General features: G+C 45.7%; 1 protein-coding gene across 6 annotated transcripts in view; it reads right to left on the reverse strand.

Moving 5' to 3' along the window:
• Nucleotides 1-23943, reverse strand: part of PDZD2 (PDZ domain containing 2) — a 417701-nt gene that overhangs the window by 336586 nt on the left and 57172 nt on the right. Inside the window, exon 1 of one of the 6 annotated variants that reach the window (XM_047767578.1) lies at nt 4921-5370. The exons of the other annotated variants lie outside the window; for them this stretch is intronic. The gene's annotated coding sequence lies outside the window, so the exon portion shown is untranslated. Of the gene's footprint in view, nt 1-4920; nt 5371-23943 lie in introns of those variants that run through there. 6 annotated transcript variants of the gene reach the window in all.

The raw sequence follows: 23943 nt of genomic DNA on the forward strand, positions 1-23943 counted from the left end.
CCATCTATAAATTACTGGCACATTTTACTTCTGGAAACCACAGCTCACTAGCCTCCCCACAGGAAGAAGGGAAAGAAAAGAAATGAAACCTAAAGAGTCACATTTGCATTATTTTAGCCTCTCCTGGAAGCCACATAATGGGAGGAGAAATTTGTAACAACTGCTAAAAATGAAATTATTAAATGACCTATGGCTATTTCTGGCCCTGTTTAGCAGCTTTCAGAGGATGTGAGGACACACAGAGGATGTACCTTTGTGTGAACTCTGCACGGTGTCAGGACTTTCCTCTGATTCTAATCCCCCCTTCCAACAAGAAAGCAGGCTGCCTGCAGTTCCACAAACCCGGCTGAGGCGCTCCCAGCCCCAGGGTGTGAGTATGTCCACCTCACTGGGGCAGCATCAGAGACCTGTGGTCCAGCCTTAGCCTCCTGCTGACTATACAAGTCCCTTCCCCCTGGCAGTAAAATAATGCAATGGGTCTCAGGTTCATCTCTAAACTTTTTCTTAGTGATGTGAGAGTATGTGGTTCTTCCTCATGAACAATTTTTTTTTTTTTTGGTCTGCGGCTGTGGCCTACGGAAGTTCCCTGGCCAGGGATCAAACCTGTGCCACAGCTAAGGCCCAAGTCACAACAGTGACAACGTTGGATCCTTAACCCACTGAGCCACTAGGGAACTCCTCTCCTCATAAGCAATTTGAATAAGGAAAATACTGTTTTCCTGTGGACCTTATGAAAGTGTTTCTTCTAGTTGTTCACGTCAGGGTGCGCAAATGAGTCAAAGAGGGTGGAACATCTGTCAGGTTGAAACAAAGTTACAGGGCTGTTGATAAACTGTGAGAATCAGGGCACGAAAGCTGTATCAAATTAGGTCAAGTCAACAGGTATTTATTGAATGGTCACTCACAGCTTACACTGTAACAAGCCCCCTTGATACAGAGGTGCCTGCTAGCCCTGTATGGGCTTCCAGACCAAACAGGAGCACTGATAGGAAGATCAGCCAAAAGCAAGAAGTCTGCTCGTTACTTAAATAATGTTCTTTTGTTTACAGTTGATCCTTGCACAACATGGGGGCTAGGGTCACATACTGCCTGCACAGTTGAAAATCTGCCTATAACTTTGTTTGTTTGTTTGTTTTAGGGCCATATGGAGGTTCCCAGGCTAGGGGTTGAATCGGGAGCTGGAGCCGTCAGCCTACGCCACAGCAATGCCAGATCCAAGCCACATCTTCCACCTACATACACCACAGCTCACGGCAGTGCTGGATCCTTAACCCACTGAACGAGGCCAGGGATTGAACCTGAGTCCTCACGGATGCTAGTCAGATTTGTTTCCACCAAGACACAATGGGAACTTCCATGCCTATAACTTTTTTTTTGTTTTTTTCTTTTTTGGGTTTTTTTTTTTTTTTTTTTGGTATCTTTGCCATTTCTTAGGCCACTCCCACGGCATACTGAGGTTCCCAGGCTAGGGGGTCTAATCGGAGCTGTAGCTGCTGGCCTACGCCAGAGCCACAGCAACGCGGGATCTGAGCCGCATCTGTGACCGACACCACAGCTCATGGAAACGCCGGATCCTTAACCCACTGAGCAAGGGCAGGGATCGAACCAGCAACTTCATCGTTCCTAGTTGGATTCGTTAACCACTGAGCCACGATGGGAACTCCCATGCCTATGACTTTTGACTCATCAAAAACTGTTGACTGGAATTCTTACTGATAACATGAATAGTCAATTAACACATATTTTGTATAAGTTTTAAATACTGTCTTCTTAGAATAAAGTAAGCTAGAGAAAAGAAAATGTTAGGAAAATTCTAAGGAAGAGAAAATATGTTTATAGGTCTGTACTCTATTTGTCAATGTCATAAGTTTATGCATCTGTTTACAAGATGAATCGTCTACCAGTATCTACATCAATATTGTCTTATTTGATACAAAACACTGTGGATGCTATACATATTACTAACACCAGACATCAAAAATGAAAGGATAATGTGCAAAATAAATTCCTATTTATTTACAGGTATAATGATGCATACATTGACAACAAGGAAGCAGCCCTGTGAGGGCTTTGTGGTAGCCTAGCGTAATTGATACGATCACTTCATGGTAGCCTAGCCTGTACACTAATGAATAGTCATAAACATTTTATGGCATACAGTATATAGTCATATTTATACTATAGTATTGGGGAGCATTGTTACATTTTTTAAAAAACTGCTTACCTGTGATAATAGGCTGATACACAATTTCTCCAATTAGGAGAGAGAGAGAGATACTGTAAATGTAATTTCTTTGAAAGAAAACATGAAACAGTAGGAAAACTAATATATTATTAATTTTATATTACAGATCACACATCTTATGCCTATATAAGGACAGATTATCATCCACATATATTTTATGCATTCATGACATGTCTCATTTTATTTTATTTTATTTTGCTATTTCTAGGCTACATAGTTTCTCTGTTGTTTTGTTTTTTGTTTTTTCAAGTTGCTGCAAACCTCTCCCAGATTTTCCAATATACTCATTGGAAAAAAAATCCACTATAAGCGGACCTGCACAGTTCAACCCCCTGTTGTTCAAAGGTCAACTATGCTTACAAAGTTATCATATATCATTAAATGGTTTATTGAAGAATATTTTCCATCCAGTGAATAGCTGAAAAATCTATAAAGCAAAACACAAGATACTGTTAGAATCACTTCTATTTTAGGTGATTTTGATTTAGTGCTTTCCTCTGCCCTGTCAGGTAGAACCACCTTAGTGATCTTATTCTTAAAACTGCCACCTTAGAATTCCTTTGTGTACTTTATAATCTGGGATACTTTAAAACACAGAGTGTCTATGAAATGGGTAGTGGGAGGTCACCGTTGGGCCCTTCTTGGTTATCTCCAGCAGGCTGGTCAGCTCCCATCAGCCCATGTGTGCTCATTTCCTCTACCTCTGTCTTTTTTGGGAACATGCTCATGGCATGGGGAAGTTCCCGGGCCAGGGACTGAACCTGCGTCACAGCAGTGATCCGAGCCACAGCAGTAACAATGCTGGATCCTTAACCACTGGGCCACCAGGGAACTCCTCTTCTAATTATGTCTTATACATAGATAAGGTCCTCAAGAGCCAAGTCCCAAGAGAACAAGAGGAAGCAACGACCCAGTGGCAGCACTAAGCACCCCCATGCCATCCCAAGTAAACACACTGGGCAAAACAGCATGGAGCTGTGCCAACACAAATTCAGAACAAGTCCCCTTCAGCTCATCCCTCCAATCCGACAGCTATCTCTAAAGCCCCCCCATCTCTCCACCCCCAATTCTCACAATCTGAAGCTGTCTCTGCCCTTCTGGGGGCTCGCAGAAACCCTGAGTGCCACAGTAAAAGAAATTAGATTTGGACAAGTACATCAAATAGTTCTGACTGATCAAGGAACAAATCTGTTTCTCAAACCCTTGGAGGCAAGGGATAGAAACTCAACCAGGAGAACAGAGGAAGAAAAGGGAATTTATCAACACATAACAAATGAAAAGCCCATGGGAAATGGAGACAGTTCTCAACATGGTTGGATCCCTATACACACTCACCAGGAGTCTTGACTTTCCTGTCTTCTGTGTTGGCTTCATCTCTGGCTGGCACACTCCACATGGTAGCAAAGACGGCCAGCCCCAGCCAGAGCTTACGTGCTACCAGCTTAGACACCCCAGCTGAGAGCTTGTGCCTCTTTCCCAGTGGTTCTAGCAAAAGTCCTAGGATGGACTCTCATTGTCTGACCTGGATCATGTGCCCATCGCTTTTCCAGCCTCTTGAGTTCCGGGCCAGCTCGTGGAGCCAGAGGGGAGACTGACCACCTGTGGCACATGAGTGAGACAGGCACCCTCCAAAGCAAGGGGGTGGGGGGATGCCAGGAAACCAAGGCCAGCCCCAAACAGAAGGCTTAGCTGCTTGAATCATCTTCGCCCCAGGCTTTGCCTCTTCTCAATTTTGTGCCTGCTAAGTGCTATCTGAGATTCTGTTAAATCACAAAGAGTTGTTCTCAATCAAGAACTAGAACATAATCACCCCTGGGGGCACCCTTTGTGCTCCCTTCCAGGCACCCCCAGCCTGAAGGTAACCACTATCATGACTACCTCACCCCACAGATATGCTTTGCCTGTTATTATATGTCATAGAAACGACATTGTATGAAATGTGTACTTTTCAGTACATACATTCTATTCAATAAAAAGCTTATTGTTTTTCTTTTAAAAAAAATTGTTATTTCCGGAGTTCCTGTCGTGGCGCAGTGGTTAACGAATCCGACTAGGAACCATGAGGTTGCGGGTTCGGTCCCTGCCCTTGCTCAGTGGGTTAGCGATCCGGCGTTGCTGTGAGCTGTGGTGTAGGTCGCAGACGCGGCTCGGATCCTGCGTTGCTGTGGCTCTGGCGTAGGCCGGTGGCTACAGCTCCGATTCAACCCCTAGCCTGGGAACCTCCATATGCCGCGGGAGCGGCCCAAGAAATAGCAACAACAACAACAACAACAAAAAGACAAAAGACCAAAAAAAAAATTGTTATTTCCCCAATACATTTTTTTTCTACCGTACAGTATGGTGACCCAGTTACACATACATGTACACATTCTATTTTCTCGCATTATCATGCTCCGTCATAAGTGACTAGACATAGTTCCCAGCGCCACACAACAGGATCTCAAAAAGCTTATTTTTAAAAAGAGCTGATGATGACATTTTCCCTACTCTACCAACATCAGAAACTGTGCAACTTTCAAGGACTTTCTCAATTTTTTCAGAAAACGGCCTTGTCTCCAAATGAAACAATCTCTTTGATAGCGAATTCTTTCAACATCTGCAGTAAACCGCAGGTGGCCAAGGTCACCAGCAGTGGGGCCCATGCAAGGGGCTTGCCACGCTCTTCAGCCTCCTACCTCCTTCTGCACAGCCTTCCAGCCTGGCCTTTGTCCTCTCACAGGGGGGCTTTAGGAAGATGCTTTGTTGGTCTTGGCATGTGGGTGGCAGAGGGGAGCAGAGGGCAGCTGTCAGTTAAGCACCGGTCTGCCAGTATATCTTCGAAGGCTCATGAGCAGGAGAGAGATGGCATTGCTGGGTCACTCCAGAGCAGTGATTCAGAGTCCCCCTAAGGAAGAGTGACAGTTACAAACTCTCCCCTCAGCTCTCCACACTGAAGCTCATCTGTGGATAAACCTCAAAGGTCTATGGATTCCAGGTGAAAGACTTTTCTACACAGCAGAACTCAGGCAAGCCAACAGGAATGTAGGCCCCTCTGCCATGGAACTGTGCATGTAGGGGAAGGAGGGGGCTTCTATAAGGTTTGGTACAGACAGACCTCCTGGAACAGGTGAGAAGACAGATTAAACGATCTTTTATTTTTGTTTTTTTTAGGGCCATACCCATGGCACATGGAGGTTCCCAGGCTAGGGGTCAAATCCAAGCTAGAGCTGCCAGCCTACACCACAGACACAGCAACATGGGTTCCAAGCCACGTCCGTGACCTACACCACAGCTCATGACAATGCTGGATTCTTAACCCACTGATGGAGGCCAGGGATCGAACCTGCATCCTTATGGATACTAGTTAGATTTATTTCCGCTGAGCCAGGACGGGAATTCCCTTTTCTTTTTTTTTAATGGCCACACTCGAGGCATATAGAAGTTCTCGGGCCAAGGATTGAATCTGAGCTGCAGCTGTGATCTATGCTGTGGCTGTGGGTTCAACCCAAGCCACAGCAGTAGGATTCTTAACCCACCATGCCACAGTGGGAACTCTGGATTAAACGATCTTTAAGGCTCTCTCTAAGGCTCTGATTTCATGATTCTAGTAAAACCCCTCTAATGGTCCTAACAGCAGACCATCAAAACCAATGCTATGCCTCAAAAAGTTAAACACAGAATTACCATGAAACTGAGCAATTCTACACCTAAGTACATACCCTATAAGAACTGAACACAGGCATTTGAACAAATACTTGTATATGAGTATTCACAGCAGCACTATTCACAACCATAACACAGAAACAACCCAAATGTCCATCAGCAAACGAACAGATCAACAAAATATGGTACATCCGTGCAATGAATACTATGCAGCTTTAAAAAGGAATGAAGTTGATACATGCTATGACGTGGAGGAACGTTGAAAATATGCTAGGAGGGAGAAGCCAGATACAAAAAGCCATGAATTGTATAATTCCATTTATGTGAAAGATTCAGAAGAGGTGGACAGAGAGCAGATCAGCGGACACCAGGGGTGCGGTGGGGGGGCAGGTGAACGGGGAGTGGCTGGTAGTGGGTACAGAATCACGTTCTGATGGATGATGGAAATATTTTGAAACTTGATGGAAGTGTTGGCAGCACAACATCATGAATGGACTAGATGCCACTGCACTGTAATCTTATGTGAGTTTACCTTGGTAAAAAATAAACAAAACCAATGCTGAGTGAGCAGACGCTATGTGTCCCTAGGCCCCCTGGTAGCCTGGCACATAGGGGGCCCCTGTCATTCTGGGCCTCTTAACCAGACATGCCCAGCCCACAGTCATTTCCTGGATTTGGAAATTTTAAACTAAAGCAAAACAACAACAACCTCATCAACAAAAACACCAGCCACCCTGAAAAGGCTCTTTAGCCTCTAATACCCAACCTCCAGGCTGAAACGGGAGAGGCAGATGTAAGTCAACCACTTACAAGCCAAAGGGCAAGCATTTTAAGCTTGAAAACACCTTGGGAGGGAGCGCAAACAGAAGCTAGAGGAACAATTTTCCCTAAACTCCAAATAAAGCAAAGGAATTCCCTCTAGACCTAGCATGGGTCACACAACCTCAAAAAGACACAGTAGTACTTGATGACCTCAAAATCAGCTACTCCACTTAGACAGACTGAGCAAATGGCCACATCATGAGAATCAACACCCAAATTCCCACCCTTACTGTTCCTTTAATCTAATCCTTTTTTTGCCTTTTAGAACAAGAACACATCAATGTAACCCAATAACCAAGCGATCTTCACAGTCCATCCATGTCAAAGCTGGTGACTTTCTCATTTTGAGAGCCCAGGTTGATCCCTGAGGTCTGTTCTATGGGATGACTGTTCAGCCATTTACCATGTAGAGATCCCCCCGACTACACCCAACTCCTTACACACACACACACACACACACACACACACACACACATCCTTGTAGGCAGTTTGGCTTCCTGGAGTAATTTCTTCCTTGGTTGAACTGTCCTTCTTATAACATGTGGTCCAGCTGGAAGAAGATGCATTTGCATCAGAATCATATGTCCCCCAACCCTCGCCAGTAACAAGTCCCACAGAAGGAGCGACGGGAGTGAATGGCAACACTACTCTAGGATTCTTTTCAAAACAGCTGCTCCTCATGGAGTCTAAAATTAGAGGGCAAATGAGAAATAATTCATTTCCGGAACTAACTTGTAAGACAGAACTTCCATTCCTTAAGAGACATGAAGAGTTTTTTTTCTCCTTCTCCACTAAATCTTGCTAGAAGTGCATAGGCACAAAGATGAATCACAGGGCAAATGTTTAGTAAGCACCAACTCCGTGTATGACACTTGTGATAGAAAAAGTTACTCTAGCTCTTTGTCCTCTTAGAATGTATAATCGTTTTGACTGGATAAGCCACGTACATTGAAACAGATTCGACGATTTTGTAAAAATAACTCTTGGGTGAAAAGAAATTGTTCTTAAACTGGTGGATGAATGAAACAGCTGGGGATAGGCCTTAATACCCTAACCTGACACTTCTTCCAGAGTGGTGGGAAAACACAGGCTTTAAAGAGGAACATGTAAATTTGAACACCATCCCCATCCTGTACAGGCTGTGTAACCCTGACAAGATATGAAGCCTTTTCCAAGCCTCACTTTTTCCATCTGCAAAATGGGCATCACGCCACCTATTTTGCAGGGTGCTTGTGAGCATCCAATAAGATATTAAGTTAATAGTACACAGAAGATGAGCATTGCATAATAGCTATAATATAAATAGCACATGACAGAGAAATTTATCAATAATACATAAAAATCGGAGTTCCCATCATAACACAGAGGTTAACGAATCCAACTTCGAACCATTAGGTTTCGGGTTCGATCCCTGGCCTTGCTCAGTGGGTTGAGGATCCGGTGTTGCCGTGATCTGTGGTGTGGGTCACAGATGCGGCTCGGATCCCACATTGCTGTGGCTCTGGCGTAGGCCAGTGGCTACAGCTCCAATTAGATCCCTAGCCTGGGAACCTCCATATGCTGTAGAAAGTGGCCCTAGAAAAGGCAAAAAGACAAAATAATAATAATAATAAATAAAAATAACTATGCATTGGAGGCTGAGTATAGGAAATGCCCTATCGGAATTCAATCTTTCCAACCTCGTTATTAATCATTTTATAAATTATTTTACAAATTTAATTTCGTGGACATCGCATTTGTTAAGGCAAGCTAATCTGTGCAATCAAGAAGCCTACACATCCCCGAATTTTCCTAGACTAGATAGAAGCTATAAATAGCATTGTATTAGGTGTGGTCCGTGGCATCCTCTCCCCACCACCATTAGCACTTGCCAAGGAGAATTCAAAACAAGGGCCTTTCGACTTGAGCCCAATCAGGTTAAGTAAGTGCAGTTGTGTTCGGTATTCAGCTTAAAGTACATTCTTCCACAGCATTCTTTTTGTTCATCCCATTTACTGGACAATGACTTCCTTCAGGGCAGTGATTCTCAAAGAAGGGAAGGGATTTTGCCCCCCGAGGACCTCTGGCAACATGTGGAGACACACTTTGTCGTCCCAAGTGTGTGTTTCGGGGCAGGGGTGATGGGGAGAGGTGTTGTGCTATTGGCAGCTAGTGGAGAGAGGCCAGAGCGCCCGCCCGGGACAGCCCCCTCCCCAAACAAAGAATATCCCCCCCGTAAGCCACTGAGGTTGAGAAACCCTGTTTCTCAATGGGACAGAGAAGGAATCTTAGATTTCCCTGTACCTGTAACATCTGCCCAGAAGGTGGTCAGAGACCATTTCCTGATTGACGTTGTCACAAGAGCCCAGCTTTTTGGAGCGCAGCCTTGCATAGTTACAACAGGAAACAGAATTGGAGGAAGGAATTTCAACCAACCTCACTCTCAGAAGAGCCCAAATGACATCTCACCAAAATGAAGAAACATAGCCCCAGTGAAGTCCACTGACTTCAAGGTCAATGCCTCTTCTTCGCAAGGAAGTTCTCTCTTGGTTCTTTAGTATTCGAATGGTGGGCATTTTTTGTGGGCCAAACCTGTGTTCTGGACCACAACAGAACCTACAGGGCAGAGCCTTATACACCACTGTCACCCCCAGGTTCAGGTCCTTGCTTTCCCTCCACACCTATGATTTAAAGCAGCCTCCTCATCTGCTGAAGGCGCAGAAACTCTGTGCAACTTTTTGGATCTGATTCTCCTCCAGTTCCACCCTTCTAGTCCTTAATGACACCTACCACACTGGGCAAATTCCTCCCTCCACGTATAGGAGCAACAGGCAGGCACAGACATCACCTCGGTGGCCAGAAAGAGCTAGAGTAGGGGCCTCCGCTTACATCCTATCGCTGAGGAAAGGGAAGCTCAGAACACAGTGAGTTTCCCAGCTACATGGCGAGGGGGAGATCTCCAAAGCTGAGCTTCTGCCTCCAAGGTCAGTGCTCTTGCCACTCCTGCACACAGAGCAGGTAAGGCCATGGCTGCCTGTCTTGCTACCTACTATGCATTCAGCAGGGAACGGAAGCCTGTGAGATGCACTGGGGTCATCAGGCCAGGAGAGGGTGGATGAATGCGGGTCATCCATACTTGGCTGCCGTATCTGAGCACCGGGTGGGAGAAGCATAGAGCCTGCGAAACCCCCATGGTCAGGTGCTAGCAGAGGGTCAGGGGTGGGGACAGCTGGGGAGAGGTCTGAGACTGAGGGTACCCTTTCAGAAGGAGGGCTTGTTCCTCAAAGGCAGGGTAGAAAGAGGTCTAGTAGAGAGCCTGAAGGTTCTAGATTGCTTATTCCTTCATGAAACATTTACGGAGCCAGATGCTGTGGATACAGAGCAAACAAGGCAGATAAGATCCCCACCTGTGGAGAACTTAGATTTTAGGTGGAGAGATAAGTAAACGAACAAACAAAAAGACAGATGATTGTGTTAAATATAAAAAGATAAATAAACAAGAAATTCAAATAAGCACCAGGACTTCCTGTCATGGCACAGTGGAAACGAATCCAACTAGGAACCATGAGGTAGCAGGTTTGATCCCTGGCCTCACGCAGTGGGTTAAGGATCCATCATTGCCGTGAGCTGTGGTGCAGGTCGCAGACGTGGCTTGGATCCCATGTTGCTGTGGTGCAGGCAAGCAGCTGCAGCTCCAATTCGACCCCTCCACATACCGCAGGTGCAGCCCTAAAAAGTAAAAAAAAAAAAAAAAAAAAAAAAGACAAAAAGAAAGTACCAGGTTGGGAGGGAGTACTATTTAGACAAAAGATCAGGGAAATATACTCGGAGGAAGCCAAGATCTAAAAGGTGAGAAAAAACCAGCTCCCTAGAGAGAAGAGAGCTCAAGGGTCCAGGGTCGCAAACCTAAGGGCGGATTCGAGGGGTGACAGAGGGGAATGGTATGCAGCGTGGCAGGGGGCCACCACATGCAAGGCCTTGAATTTTATCTAAGAGCAATTTTATCTAAGAGCACTGGAAAGTTTTATGCAACACAGAGACACTGCTGTTTTGCAATATCATTTGGCTACAGTGAGAAGATGAACAAGGAAAGACCATACTGGAAGCAAAGCAATGATCACAGAGCCTTGGTCCAGGCATGAGATGAAGGTGCCTTGTTGGGGGTGAAGGGCACAAATTTGATAAAGTAGAGGTCGAGCCACCAGGTCTTGCTGATGGCAGGGAGTGGGGGGAGGGAGGCAGGAAGGAAGGCTGGTGTTAGGCTTCTGCACTTAGGCGATTACTAACTAATGCCAATTATCCAGATGGGAACATGAGGAAGAGGAGCAGATTTAGGGGGCTCCATATTCCAACTCTCTAACCAACCCCGGTCTCAGAAAATATCCTCATTCTTAGCCTCCTTAAGATGAATAAATACTTCTTGACCAAATACAATATTAAGGCATTGCTACTGACTCACATTTTAGGAAATCTAAGATATGGAAAGTAGAAAAAACATTTGCAAAGCAGGTGTAACTTGATGGCACTTGAGATTTTCAAAAAGATAATATATAAATACATAAATGCTAGTTATCAAGGGACTTGTACTTTCCACTTTATACTTTCCTTATTAGTTTTTATAGCAACATTTTTTTTTTAAAGAATGAGTTATTCCTTTGAAGTCAGGCTTTGTTTCCAAAACACTCCTCTGAAAATGCACAGCATATTTCCTCCTGGAAGCCATAACCTATTAGGACATCCAAAGGGAGCAGAGTGGGGAAGGAAAAGGACACAAGCCAAGGCAATTATGCAGACGGCCCCACGCAGGACGCCCTGAGAGCTTTCCAGCCAGCTCTCACAAGAGTCCACCACTAATGCATTCAGATTCCAATCTGCCTTTTCTTCTGGCTTCATAGGTTCTCATTTTTTAAATGTGACACACTCACTGCAGAGGCATGCTAAGAGTCAGAGGAGGAGGATCTTTGTTTTTATTTAGCCAAGCTCCCACCTTTTGCTTCAGCTCATCAAGATAAGCTCAGACCTCAGTCACCTCCTCCAAGAAGCCTTCCATGACCATCTCAGGCTACTAACACCTTTTTTTTTTTTTCTGGTTTCCATCATACTATAAGTATCTTGATTTTAGCCCTTGTCCCACTTGTTTTTGAATATGCAACTATTTCCCCCATTAGATGGGGAGCTTAAAACGGACACCAGTGCCTTTTTTCTTTTTTTTGGCCACACCTGCAGCATGTGGAAATTCCCAAGATCTAACCCGTGCCACAGCGGTGACCAGAGCCATAGCAGTGGTAATGCTGCCTCCTTAATCACTAGGCCACCAGGAAACTCCTACCCCGTGCCTCTTGACATCTTTCCTATGTATATAGAATTTCCCATCTCATGATTTTACACATCTTTAAGGCGGAGGCAGAAACTTGTTTTCCCAGTTTCCCTTGCCAGCTATGCTATGGGCACATGACCTGGGTTCTACCAATCAGTAAGAGGCATGAAACAGTGGTTGCCTTGTGGAAGCCACTATGGCAGGGCCACTGCAGGTATCCAACTTTGTCTCGTGCTCAAGGGCAAGCATTGGTGCTCATCCACCAATAGGGGCAGAAGGGTCTCCATGGGACAGTGCATTGACCAGATCAGCTGCTTGGCTTCCAAACCAATTCTGCCTCTGCTAGAGCTTCTTTAATAAATCACTTCTCTGCTTAAACCAGGTAGAGTGGATTCTGTTGTTTGCAACCGAAGTCCTTTGCTGATATCCGAGGTCTTCAAGACAGGGATGGAATGGATTCATTTCTCTACCACTCCTGTTTAGCAAAGTGTTATACACATTCCCCCATCCACCTGCCAGAATAATGATTTTAGGCATTACTGAAGGTGCTTAATCAATTATGTCAAATAAATGAATAAGTGAAAAAGTGAATGGAAAAGCCAGACTGCAAATGATTAGCCTCTTAAGTCTGCATTCTTTTGGTGATCATTAAAAAGTATTATTTGTCCTGTAAGCCTTCTGGGCAACTAGAGAAGACACAAGAATGTTACTTCCCATAGTGATTCTCCAACTAGGTTCCTCTAGAATATGGGTCGTTCCCATTGCCAACACTGGATAATAGTGAGTTTTTTCCAAATACATACAGAAAATGTATGTAGTACATGGACTTCTGTCAGTTTCAAGTTTTCACTGAGAAAGTTTTAAAACTCTGGCACCTGCTCCTGTTTTGTCAGCAAGTACAGCGGATGAAAAAATAATTGAGCAAGTAAGCAAATATAGCAAAAACTCAAAACTGCTGGTCTGCTTAGTTTGACAATTTTCCTCCTCCCCATGCCCAATTTTTCACTGGGATTTGAGATGGCATGCTTAATACAGCATCCTATTTTTTTGCTAGTGAAGGTGTTCTTAGTCCAATAATGGAATCCAAGAATTCAACATGGTACTGAATGGATACTGTTGACAAGCAAATTCCTGGCCCCATGAACATGTCTGAGAACCGCAGTTCTAAGTTCTTGTCACCGTGCTCTCCTTCTGTTACGAGCTGAACTGTGTCCTCCCCAGATCCCTATGATGAAGTCCTAACCCCCACCTCAGAAGGTGACTGAACTTGGAGACACGGCCTCTAAAGAGATGGCCTAGTTCAAATGAGGCCATGAGGGCTCGATCACCCAACATGCCTGGTGGCCTTGTAAGAAGACATTTGGACACAGCAGAAAAACAGACCCTGGGGCGGGCAGGAAAAAGACCATCTGAGGAATCAGAGAGAACACAGTCCTTTGCAAGCCGAGAAGAGAGGTCTCGGGAGAAGCAAGCCTGCCAACATATTGATCTTGAGCTCCCAGCCTCCAGAAATGTGAGAAAATGTTTCCCTGGTGGAAGCCCCCAGACTGCGGTCGCTTGTGATGGCAGCCCTGGCCCTCCTCCTGCTGTCTGCTTCCCAGTCCCTGGCTGGGAAGGCGTAGGAACAAGTCACGGGTGTGCTCTGGGGCAACACTCAGCAGTCGCCTCCGAATGTCCCTCCAAATTGGCAGGTTCCTGACGCACAGGCCCACCAGGCAGTCATCGCCTCATAGTAGGGACTGTGCCCTCCTTCCTGTGCTCTTTCACGGCGACAGAAATACCATGGGGACGGTGACCTTTCAATTCGTGACTGCCTTACACAGAGGAGCTGACAGCACAGTCTGCAACAGGCCCCTCTGGAAGGCCCTGGGCCGGGGGGGTGAGGGTGGGGGGGGACTCGGGACAGGAAGAGACACACAAAGAGGAAGCCGGGGGGAGAGGGTGCGGGGAGGGGGACACCCGGACCAACTGTCTACCTCAAAATTGTCTCTGGCTTTGTGCTGGCTACAGGCCCTGCCAGAGACAGTGGTTTCTGGGGCTCAGAGAGCATGTCCAAAGGAGCCTCTGGGTGGTTAGGGCCCTGGTGGGTGGAGAGGCTCCGCCTTACCCTGCCAGGCACTCCTCACACTGTTCCCCTCCCAAATGCCCGCCACAAGGCCACAGCTAGGGCAGCTGCTCTGAATTAGTGCCTAGGCTCTGCTGCCTAACCGAGGACCAACAGGAACAGGGCTCCCACCCACCCCCTCTAACCAGGTCTCTAGGAGGAGCCGGAGTCAGTAGGGAAGTTGGGAGGCAGTGCTTTTCCTTCAGTGAAGCCACATGGCATCTCTTGGCAGCCAGTAGAGATGGAGAAGAAGGGACAGGCTTGACGACAGCTTTAGAAAAAGTGAGAAGAACCAGATGGCTGAGGTCGGGGGGAGGTGGCCAGGTAAACCATGAGGTCATTCTCTGGTAGCAGGGATGCTAAGGCGTGGCTTTGGAGATGATGGTAGCTTCTATTATGACAATGATCGTGTTATAATAAAGACATTTACATCTCCGGCTCCAACTAGACTGGATACTTCTTGAGGTTAGAGACAGCATTTCAGGCACTAAAATATAGTGCCTGAGACACAATATAGACAGCGTTTCAGGCACTTCTCCACACCCTAGGCCGGAGTCTGGGCATCCTGTCAGCACTTCAGTAACAAACATGAACTGGAGGCCCATCATGCCAGGTCTAAGGCTGGATCAAGTTCCTCACTAGCTCTAAAACAGCAAAGGCCAGACACACAACTGACACTCAATGCATGTGCATTGCCTCTGGGGTAAATATTTGAAGGATGGCATATTAACCATATTTTCTTATTTTCTTAATGCTCTGGTATCTGGGGCTTGCCGACTGGGGAAAGACTGCCCCTCCCACAGCTAGCCAGTTTCTGGAGACCACAAACCATCTGACTCAGAGAACACTTTCCAGATGCAAACCAACCCATGCAGAGCCCAGATCTTGAAACCACCTGGTTTATTAAGCGCTCACACTTGATCTCCTGCGCTACTCACCCCAGAACCTAATCACTCCAGTTGTACCAGACAACCTGGGGCATTCCCTAAACCCTGGAGCTTGCTGAAAGTATTCAAACTAGCCAATCCTAAACTTGCTTTACCCCGCACCCCCACTCCAATCCTTTTGCAAACATCACAACAAAGGATTTTACCTACACTTTCTCTTTGTTCTCCTTCTGCCTCCGGACCAACCTCGGTACTGCCCCCCATGGCCCTGTGTGGTGTACCTTCTGTTCCCAGGGATCTGTGCATATAAATTTCTACCACTACAGTCATTTCTGTGTCTGTGTGTCTTACCATGCATGATTAAAGCGAATCCGGGGTACATTTTTAAACAGATGGTTAAATGTGAATAAGCATTCAGTAACTGTAAATTAACAACTAATTTCTTCCAAGCAGTGCAAAGTACATCTTCTTCAAAAGAGAGAAAAGAGGTGTTAGTTCTATCATTATGTTAAAATTGCACAGAAGTGGGGGAGGAAGCTAGTTTTGAGAAACGGGCCAAATCCATATACATGTGGTCACAAAACTAATGTGAGGTCAGGGTTTGAAGAGCAAAGAAAGCAGAAGAATGGCCTTCACCGTGCACTCTACAGAGCCCTGCACAGGCTGGCAGAACACAGGACAAGCCAGTTGACACCTGCCACATCAAGTCCCAGAATCTTCCTTTCTAGGAATGACTTTATTAAAGCCATGCAAACCGGCAGAACAAGGGGACAAAGCAAACACCCCTTTTATGATGTTTATTTCTTAATGGTGCCATCACAAGTGCCCATTAATCCAGAAAGATGGCATGAGATCATGGGTACACATGTGGCACAACATCTGATATCAAGCGAACACTCAACAAATTATAGCCATCCTTGTTCTTTCTTAGCAACTGGCAAAATGGATTCTCTAAGTGGCTTTTCTAGTAAACAATATTTAGATGACCAGTTATCAAAAAGACAATAAAATGAAATTCATTCAGCATAATGGCTGGGCTGCACATCATTTCATCTTCCTTTAATACCTTTGAGGATACAGTCTGAGCTCTCACCTGGCTTCCAATAGATCATGAAGCACATGAACTGCCACTGGATCTTAATGATCGTAAAATGTATCCTGATCATTTGCGGTTCCTAGATATACAAAGGTGACTCACTGGGAATGCTGGGGGACCCCAGAATCACTGGAGCAAGGAGTATGATTTCCCCATGGGGCATCTGTAGAGCTATGGCCCTTCTCAGGGATGCCAGCCGTGTGTGACTTCATCTCCAGGGAAGTACTAATCTAATCTTGCAGCAATGCTATAAAGTCCTTTCTACTAGAGACCTGAGAGAAACAGACAGGAAACAGGTGTCTAAGAGCCCTGCTCAAAATTGAATATTGACTTTTTTCTCTTCGCCCCACCAACTCATGGATCAACCCAGGTTCCACAGTTAGATAATTTATTAGAGATTAAGTAACATCAATTATGATGTCTGCTTCTTCACATTTGTCTCTGGGGATCTTATATGAACCCAGACACAGCAATACACAATTCAAAGGGATTCGGCCAGATTTACTTTCTCGGTTTTGAGCTCCAGATATGGAAGCATAAGCACCTAAGAGGCACTAATTAACCCTTCCAAAGTAAGAAGGAACAGTCTTCCCTTGGGAGGCATGCGGGATGCTTAGTCACCCTCTCCCTCCCCATGAGACTTCTCAAAGCTCTTGTCACCTCCATGCCACTATTTCCTTCTCTGGAGTCTTTAAACATCTCCCATTCACCTACCATTTTCAGACTGATAATTCAAACAATAGGCAACAACAGGGGCCAGAGGAACTTAGATACACATGGAAGCTGTGGACGTGTCATCAGGAATTACCTGTGCAGAATCATAAGCTACCCGACAACTTCAGCCAGAACCAGCACCTGGGGCCAAGTGACCAACAACTCTGCTTTGGCCAAAGCTATATACCCTTGTTTCTGATCCAGAGAAACTCTCCTGGCAAAATTCAGCTGAGCCTATGGGTATTAACCCATTTCCACCACTGAAGCCTGTACAAGGAAATATAGATGCAATATATTCAAATTCCCTCCTAGTGCTCATCTTAAGTTGCTACCATCAGGACAAAGGCCAACTTACTTCCTGGGAGCTATAAGGAAGGACGTATAGGAGCCAGACCTTGACTTAAATTATCTAATAGCCTAATTAGGAATAGTTATTATGCAGATGTAAAGGTAATTAACAATGCATGGAAGTATCTAATGGTGGAAACTCAGCCTCTAGATCTCAGTTGATAGAGATCTAGAAACTAGGGTGGTCCAGCAAAGCTTAAAGGAGGCAGTCCTTAAAGACCAAGAAAGTTGCAGGCAACCATGGAGGAGAGGAGCCCAGCAAATGGAGGCATGTGGGAATGTACATGCAAGTTCAGAGGCCAATACATATTCCTGTCTCCCTTCTGACAAGAGCATGGCAGGCTCAAAGCCAGGGAGAGAGTAGATCTCAATGTCAAAAGCATTGCCACCCTCCAGTCCCACACCCAAGACAGACATGACCCACGCATCATGGCACCAAGTCTTGATGTGGTCTCAGGATCCTTCTCAACACTGCGCTCCAGGAAGCTGCTAATAGTCAATCAGAATCAGTGCTTCTTGTGATAAAAATCATTTCTTCCTCTCTGACACAGAGTTGGGCAAACCCTGGCTGGGTGAGGAATTCTGGAGCTAGATGTGTTCCAGATCACTGAGTCAGGATGGCTTCCTGGATGTAAGAAGCAAAGAGATGTCATTACATCTCACTCCTGGAGCCAGAAGGAGGCTTGATCTTGAGAGATAGTTAGGCTGATGTTCTTGCAACCAAAGACCCTCTAGGCATCATTACCCCTGATGTGACCCCAGGCTCCAAATTCTCACCAATTCTGCCAAATGGGCCTTGTAGTAGCTTATCCCTGAAGATAGCCACCTTCCATTCCTTCCCTCCTGTGTACACATGCCACATCCCCATTGAGAAGCAAAGTCTATTCCTCTATCCCTTTGAACCTAAGCTGCTTCAGGATTGCTCAATGGAATAAGGCAGCAAAGACACAGCCAGCAATGACATGGTCCCACCTTCGAGAGGATTAGCAATTTCCACTTTGTCTCTTTCCTTCTCTCTCTCTCTCTCCCAGAGCTGTCACATAAGAAATCTGGTGATCCTGCTAAAGAGACCACATGGAAGGACTATATGGAGAGGGAGAGGCACTGGGACTAAAATGGAGAAAGAGAGAGAAGTCCAGCATGCCAGGGCCCCAGCTGAACCCAACCGTCCAGCCCTGCACTGTCAAAGTCTCTACATCAGAGCAAACCCTTCCTAGACCATCCCAGCCATGAATTCAATCCCATACTAAAGGATCCAAGTCAATGCCACATGGGGCATAAAACTGCATGGCCAAATTCTGCCCAAATTCCTGGCCCCAAGAATTATAAAAAATAAGAGGGTGGCTTTCTTAAGCCACTAAATGTGGAAGGGATTGTGCTCCACATTTAGATCAGCAGGACTATCTGTGCACAGGCCCCACTCCACAAGCAACTGAAGCACTTCTAGGGCTCTGAACTCTGGTTCTAACCCCTGCAAATCCCCTGGGCCTGACCACATCTGAGACCAGTCAGGGCACAGCGTGCCAGAGCAAGACGCTGCACTTCTGACTACCCACAGCCTTGGCCTCAGCTCCCCGCCTGCTTTTGTCCTTGAAGTCAACACACAACTTCTGAAGAACCCAAGTTAATCACTGACTTCAAGCCTCCAAGGTTCAAGTGTTGTCTATCTGTTGCTATTTTTTTTTAAAGATACAAAGGGCAAACCTCTCTTCCTCCTGAGGCTGGTGCCTTTGAGAACTGCAGCTTGACCTGTGGACTGGGAGCATGAGTGTTCAGATCCACCAAGCAAAGCCCATGAGTCGGCTATAGTCAAGCCTCACCTGCTCCAGTCAGTAGGTCATCACGTGGCTGGGATGCAGCTGGTCTGCTAAAGCTCAGCGCCACCCAGAAGCTTAAAGGTCCAACTGGCTCATTTGGCAGAAGACACAGAGGCTTAAAGATGAGACATGGCGTGTTCCAGGTCAAAGAAGAAGTCAGCACAGGATGCAGCCAGACACCAGACCCCCAAGTCAGTCCAGGAGGGACCTACTACCTCCCTGATCGAGGGCACTGGGAAAGAGGCCCTCAGCCTCATGGAAACACTTCCTTTGCACACCCTCTGATTTGTGGTGGCTTCTGCACCGTCCTTGAAACCACTCTCAGCTTAGGTACATGTGTGTAGTCAAGCACAGGCTTGCTTCTGCTTTGAGGTCTCTGTCCAAGAGCCCCAGGAAAACTGCACCATAGGCAAGAGCAAAAAGACCCTTTCTTCTATACTTAACTCTCCTTCCCATCCTCCCCCCCACCCACACACACACTCACACACAGAGTACCTTAGGTACAGCACATTTTCTGGTTTAGCAGAGTGCATGTGGACCCTCTGCCTTTTAATTAGGTTGAATAGCATATTCCTGTGCAAAGCCAAAAGGGCTGAACCTTGCTGGTTCCTGTTTTAGCAAAAAAAGGGCAACTCCAGATTCCTCTGCCCATGTGATCCTTCTACCCTGTGAACATCCTGCATGAACCCTCTACCTGCAAATGACCTTTGCTGCTCTCACCCCAACCTGAACACTAAGTCTTAGAGGCACCTCAGAGAGACTCAGCAGGTCACAAGAGCTCCTGAAACACTGTGTTTTCACAGGACATTGTAGGAAACAGTTGCAGCAGGTACTATTGATTATCAGCAATGACATGCCCTCTGCCAGATGCTCTCCTAGGTGATCTGCAAAATGGGTTATCTCCTTTAATTCCCATCTGATGAGGGAGGTTGTCATATCTCTCTTTATTGATGAGGAAACTGGGCTTCAGAAAAGTTAAGAAATGATCCAAGGTGCCCAGAAAGTAAGCTGCAGAAAGTAATCTGGAATTTAGACAGAAGTCCACCCAATTCCATGTTCTGAACCATCATACTGCATTGCTTTATCTATAAGCTTATCTCCATATGGTTCATTATTGTAATTCATTCCAAACAAATAAAACCAATACTCATATGACAGTCTCAAAGTGGTACTGGGACCACAGAAATACAGTCCTGTGACCAAAGGGGAAGGCCATGTTCTTTTCTTTTTCTAAAAGGGCATGTTCATGTTCTTTTTTTTTTTAATTGAGATATAATCAATATATAATATTATATTAGGATTTGGTATTTGTATCTGCTGTGAAATGTACCTCATGATCTTTACATGCATTTTTCAAACATCATGAAGAACTTTTTTAGACCACAGCTATTGTTCCTGGAATGTCTCTTTTACTTCTAAGCCACTTCCTTCACATGCTGTGCCTGCTTTTCTCTCTTCAAGACTTTCAAAAAATCTTCCCCAGATACAAATGGAACTCAGAGAGGGCAGCTGTTACTGTGCACACTCTCCCAAAGCGGTCATGTTTAACCAGTTTTTGAGGAAATGTTTCGATGTGACTTTCTTTATGGCTATGGGCAAGTTACTGGAGGAAGCTTGGGGGTGCCCTGTCCCAGGCTTGCATCCCCTAAGGGAAAAACCTGTTGATAACCAACTTGGCCTTAACCCTTGCAAAGACCTAAGAAAAGGAAAGGCGGGGCCGTCCTCAGAAGGCAGGTCTGAAGAAAATGAGCTCAATGGCTGCTGGTAGGGAGGGCAAATGGGAAAAGGCTGGGGACAGAACCTATTGATTTCTGCTCTGTCATATTTATGTTCTGGGTTTGTTTATGTCATTGGTTGAGTGACTGATTTTCCCCTGTCTGAGGGAAGGTCTCTAGCGATAATCCCGTGAAAAGCTCAGGGGCATAAACCCACAGCAGCTTTGGCATAGATTTTGTACACTTGCTTCCTTAAAAGGGAAAGAAAAATGTCATTCATCTAATAGCAGTGCAAGCTGAAACATGATTTTCCATTGTAAGACTTATTTTTCCAATTACTAAATACTTTTTTTTTGTTTTTTGTTTTTTTGCTTTGTTTTGTTTTGTCTTTTTAGGGCCGCACCCGCAGCATATGGAGGTTCCCAGGCTAGGGGTCTAATTGGAGCTGTAGCCGCTGCCTGCCTACACCACAGCTCATGGCAACGCCGGATCCTTAACCCACTGAGCGAGGCCAGGGATCAAACCTGCAACCTCATGGTTCCTAGTTGGATTCGTTTCCACTGCGCCACGACAGGAACTCCACTAAATACTTTCTTTAAAAGCAAAAAGAAAGTTGTTAAAAGAGTAAGTTCTAAGAGTTTTCATCACAAGAAAAGATCTTTTTTTCTCTCTCTTTTTTTGTATCCATATGAGATAACAGATGTTAACTAAACTTGTAGTAATCATTTCATGATATATGTCAGTCAAATCATTATGCTGTACACCTTAAACTTACACATGCTACATGTCAATTACACCTCAAGTTTTTTAAAAAGAGGGAGTTTCTGTTGTGGCGCAGCAGAAAGGAATCTGACTAGGAACCACGAGGATGCAGGTTCGATCCCTGGCCTCGCTCAGTGGGTTAAGGATCCAATGTTGCTGTGAGCTGTGGTGTAGGTCACCGATGCAGCTTGGATCTGGTGTAGCTGTGGCTGTGGGGTAGGCCAGCGGCTACAGCTTTGATTTATCCCCTAGCCTGGGAACTTCCATATGTTGCAGGTGCGGCCCTAAAAAAAGAGGAAAAAAAAAAGAAAGAAAGAAAGAAAAAAAATTTTTAAAGAAAAAAAAGGGTGAGGGGGGGAACAAAAGAGCTAAATTTTCCAAGGTCTTATTACTACCTAAAAGTTAATAATTTTAGATGGAATCAAATTAGTACAATTATTCCTATGGCTTCTTGGAAAACATCATGGAATCCCTATTATCTCATTATCATAATCATTTAAAAATAATCAGTGAAAATTACAAAGGCCATCAGGACCCATGTTTAGAAAAGGAAGGTTGGAAGGAGAAGATCCAAACCAAGGGCTTTCCTTAATGTCTTATCAGGGAAGGAGGAGGTTAGGCCTAAGCTGCAGGTGACCCCAATATGACCTTGGCCTCAAACCCCAGTGAAAGTCAAGATGCAGGCCCACCACAATTCTAGGGGAAGGACTCCTGCTCCTCTGAGTTGCTCAGTGCACACCCTGGACATGGCAGCCTGACTTTACAAATAAATGATTTTCAGAGACAGCAGTTCCTCTACGGCAAAACAGAAGCACCAATTTCGCTGTAAAAATAGATTTGGGGGCTACAGAAGTTAGTAGAGAAAGAATAAACATAATCCAAGCCCAGAACAGGCAAAGAAAAACACATGCCCAGGCTCCCACAACGTGGCACCTCCCCCAGAACACCAGTCCCCTGGGGGCCTTTATGGTTGGGACCAGATGCTGTAAATGAGGGGTGGGCAGTGACTCCTGCTGTCCCCCTACCATATACCCTATGATGTACAATTTTAATTTATAATTGTGGGTGAGTTATATCTGTGCTCAGAGTGGGGCAGGGAGGGGCCATCAGGAGGGGGGCAGGCACTTAGATAAATAGGTTTCGAAAGATACAGTGAAAAAGGCCAGACCAAAATTGAAGAGACTAATCTGGGTTCAGACGACTTGAGGGTGCCCCTCCTCGCCTCCCCAGCCTGCTTCTGCTACATCCCTCTGCTCTGAGCTGCTGTTACTGCCACACGGGGTGTGGGAGGTTGCTCAGCTACACAGGGACAGACTGACGATGTTTCAGTTCTCTTCTATAAATGAAAACCTCTGTGAGGTTTTAGGCTTCTGGGACTAACGCAGTGTTCACCTTTTCCAGGTTGGTGTGAGTTTATCTTCTAGAGAGGGTGTCTTAGTCTGCTCCGGCTGCTGTAACAGAACACCAGCCTGGGTGGTTTAAACATCAGAAATGTATTTTCTCACAGTTCCTGAGGTCTTAGATGTCTACAGTCAAGGAAGATACCTGGCTTGTACACAGCTGCCTTCTTACTGGGTCCTCATGTGGCCTTTTCTCTGTGCACTCTCAGAGACAGTTAGCTGATGTCTCTTTCTCTTCCTGGAGTTCCTGTTGTGGCTCAGTGGGTTAAGGACCTTACATTGTCTCTGCGAAGATATGGAGTCAATCCCTGGCCTCAGTGGGTTAAGGATCCAGTGTTGCCGCAAGCTGAGGCTTAGATGGCAGATGCGGCTCTGATCTGGCGTTGCTGTGACTGTGGTGTAGGCTCGCAGATGCAACTCGGATTCGACCCCTAGCCTGGAATTTCCAAATATCACAAGTGCAGCCCTAAAAAGGAAAAAAAAAAATAGACACCAGTCCTATCAGATTATGGTCCCATCCTATGACCTCATTTAATCTTTCTTTGTTTTTCTTTTTAGGGCTGCACCCTCGGCATATGGAAGTTCCCAGGCTAGGGGTCAAATCAGAGCTGCAAGTGCCGGCCTATACCACAGCCACAGTAATGCCAGATCCAAGCAGCGTCTGTGACCTACACCACAGCTCACGGTAACACCAGATCCTTAACCCACTGAGTGAAGCCAAGGATTGAACCCAAGCCCTCATGGATATTAGTTGGGTTTATTACTGCTGAGCCACAATGGGAACTCCTGACCTCATTTAATCTTAATTACTTCCTTAAAGACCCTATCTCCAAGTATAGTCACATTATGGGTGAGGGCTGCAACATAAGGATTTTGGAAGGACAGTCCATAATAGAGGGTTTGGGTCCAAGAAGAAATTAAGTAAATCTGCATACAAAGCCTTCTGCCCAAGTCAGGAGGCTCCTCTTCACTGGCCCCATGTCTACTTGCCAAATACGCTTCCCACTCACCGGCCATCCCTCCAAACTGCTGCCCACAGCAGCCCTGCTCCTTGGAATAGATCCCCCACTTTCCCCAGACATACCCTGTTAACTC

This window comes from Phacochoerus africanus, chromosome 1 (assembly GCF_016906955.1).
Source record: "Phacochoerus africanus isolate WHEZ1 chromosome 1, ROS_Pafr_v1, whole genome shotgun sequence".
NCBI lineage: Eukaryota > Metazoa > Chordata > Mammalia > Artiodactyla > Suidae > Phacochoerus > Phacochoerus africanus.